The following is a 3,480-nucleotide window of genomic DNA, read 5'->3' as shown; positions in this document are numbered from 1 at the left end:
CCCGAGTGTACCGTGAATATCAGGAATCCCGTAAAACATCAAATCTCCGACGTCGCTTCGGCCGGAAAAAGATCCTGCAAGAACGAGACTCGTTCTACGTGACAAGTGCAACCCTTCCCCAAACTGCTGCAGATTTCAATGCGGGGCCATCAGCAAGTGTCAGCGTGCGAACCATTCAACGAAACATCAGGCTCACCTGTGTACGCTTGATGACTGCACGACACAAAGCCCTACTCCTCGCCTGGGCCCGTAAACACCGGCATTGGACTGTTGATGACTTGAAACATGTTCCTTGGTCTGGCGAGTCTCGTTTCAGATTGTGTCGAGCGGATACACGTCTACGGTTATGGAGACTACTTCATGAATCCATGGATCCCGCATGTCAGCAGGGGACTGTTGAAGCTGGTGGAGGCTCTGTAATGGTGTGGACGTGTGCAGTTGGGGTGATATGGGACTCCTGATGCGTCTGGATACGGTTCTGACACGTAACATGTACGTAAGCATCCCGTCTAATCACCTGCGTCCATTCACGTCCATGGTGCGTTCCTGCGCAACTAGCCATTATAATTCTTCAAGGTGTCTTGGAGTGCGAACTGATATCCATCTTCATTTTATTTCAGATGGTCACCAGTGAAATTCACCCATCACCATTTGGTCGTTCAGGGCTATTGTGAGTTGTAACGTCAGATTTGAAAAATCTTTTTCCTCATTTGCTGTGGTATCTGCATTCAATAACAACATGGTATTCGGTGTGCCCTACTCGAAGTTTTATTTACGTCCAGAGTCATTATTCCAATTTGTCACCATTTACATTAGGATTTTAAAAATATGTTTGTAACGTCACAACCAACATAAAACAAAATCGATTTCTTCTCTTTGTTTTACATGTAATCCTGTCATGTGTCTCTCCCACAAAATAAAAAGTCCCTTTTAAGACAAAATTTTTGGAAGTGACGGTTCATGAATGTGGGATTTATTTTACACAGTACCCATTCTAGCATCATGATTTACCTAATACGAATTCCTGCACTTTTCATGAACAACAACCGTACAGGTCACCAAAATAAATGTTTACCTTCCTTTCTCGTCTTACTTCCTCAATACCCGTTTGTATGTGATTTTCCTTCTCTCCCTGTCAGATATATTTCTTCCATAACACTTTCAATACAAATAAAACATTCAGACTTCCGCTGACTTCGACTGACGAACATAACCAAACAATGGCCAGTTGACGACTGATGCCTCCTCCACAGCCAAATTATCGGTTGTCAATAAAGGAACCAGGAGAATAGCACACGGTTTCGACAGCGGAGCAGAAAAGTACAGAGATGGATTGTACTGATAAATAAGTGAAATACCAAGAGTTGGAACAGCATGGCAAGTAAAAAGTCTACGGTCATTAACCACTCGAGTCTCAGAAAACTGCTAAATGGCGATATTTACTAACCAACTAGGTGTTTCGAGACTTCCTTTAACTTTAGAAGACACATTTTAATGCAGTACAACATTTCTTCTAGAAATATTTTCGTCAAATTGGCTAATTCTCAGATACTGCACGTTCTGTGGCGACGAAACATGCGTTTATCGAAAGGTGAAGAGCTGACCTTTTCTATTTCTATAGCGAACAAAGACTGGAAGTTACAATGTTTCATGACCGATCGAGGTGGCGCAGTGGTTAGCACACTGGTTTCGCATTCGGCACGACGACTGTTCCAATTTGTGCCCAGTCTTCTTGATTTAGGTTTTCCGTGAGTTTCCCAAATAGCGTCAGGTAAATGCCAGGATGGTTCCTTTGTAAGGACACGGCAGACCTCCTTCCCCATCCTTTCCTAATCTGATGGGACCGATGACATCGCTGTTTGATCCCTCCCAGAAATCAACCGACGAACCAACCATCTAATGCTTCTTGAAGGCGTATTATAAATACGTAAACATTAAAATATGGTGCTTATTTGAAGTAATGAATATGAAAGTAAATTAATCGTGTTCTAACACAATTATTCACTGACTGCTAAGGTTGGCATGGACCTCAAACAGAACACTGATGGCACGACAATTTCCCTCGTCACCGACAACTACCGATGAGAAAAAGTGGACAAGACCACCAATAAAATTTTTACAAGTTATAGCTGATATCAGTAGGCCTATGTGTCGACAAAATTCGAAAACATGCAGTAGCCGGCCACAGTCGACTTTCGTCACTAAACATTTTTCACAATTAATAAAATATTCCGGGGTATTATGCCGTGGTCTAAGAGCATTCACTTCAAAACCCGAAGCAAAAACGAAGTGGAGTTCCTTGGAACACTGCAAAATAGCCCGGTATATTTTATCAATTGTGACAATTCCAGTCGCGAATGTTTACTTTTCAAACATTTTTACAGTATGCTTAATTTAATTTCATATTCATTACTATTAACACACTATGTGATCAAAAGATCCGGACACCTGGGTGAAAATCACTTACAAGTTTGTGGCGCCTTCCATCGGTAACGCTAAAATTCAGTATGCTTTTGGCCCATCCTTAGACTCGATGGCAACTTCCACACTCGCTGTCATACGTTCAATCAGGTGCTGGAAGGTTTGTTGCGTAATGACAGTCTATTCTTCACGGAATGCTGCACTGAGGAGAGGTACCGATGTCCGTCGGTGAGACCTGGCACGAAGTCGGCGTTCCAAAACATCCCAAAGGTGTGCTATAGGATTCAGGACAGGACTCTGTGGAGGCCAGTCCATTAGAGGGATATTATTGTCGTGTAACCTCTCCGCCACAGGCCGTGCATTATGAACAGGTGATCGATCGTGTTGAAAGATGCAATCGCCATCCACGAATTGCTCTTCAACAGCGGGAAGCAAGAAGGTGCTTAAAACATCAGTGTAGGCCTGTGCTGTGGTAGTGCCACGCAAAACAAGGGGTGCAAGCCTCCTCCATGAAAAACACGACCACACCATAGCACTACGGCCCCCGAATTTTATTGTTGGCTGGCAGATGACGTTCACCGGGCATTCGCCATACCCACACCCTGCCATTGGATCGCCACATTGTGTACCGTGATTCGTCACTACACATAACGTTCTTCCACTGTCCAATCGTCCAATGTTTACACTCCTTACAGCAAGCGAGGAGTCGTTTGGCATTTACCGGCGTGATGTGTGGCTTATGAGCAGCCGCTCGACCATGCAATCCAAGTTTTCCCACCTTCCGCCTAACTGTCGTAGTACTTGCAGTGGATCCTGATGCGATTTGGAATTCCTTTGTGATGGTCTGGATAGATGTCTGCCTATCACACATTACGATCCTCTTCAACTGTCGGGGTTGTCCGTCAGTCAACACACGAGGTCGGTCTGTACACTTTTGCTCTGTACGTGTCCCTTCACGTTTCCACTTCACTATCACATCGGAAACAATGGACCCAGGGATTTTTAGGAGTGTGGAAATCTCACGTACAGACGTATAACACAAATGACACCCAATCACCT

This window comes from Schistocerca nitens, chromosome 5 (assembly GCF_023898315.1).
Source record: "Schistocerca nitens isolate TAMUIC-IGC-003100 chromosome 5, iqSchNite1.1, whole genome shotgun sequence".
NCBI classification, from domain to species: Eukaryota; Metazoa; Arthropoda; class Insecta; order Orthoptera; family Acrididae; genus Schistocerca; species Schistocerca nitens.
Note: the sequence above shows the minus strand (reverse complement) of the source record.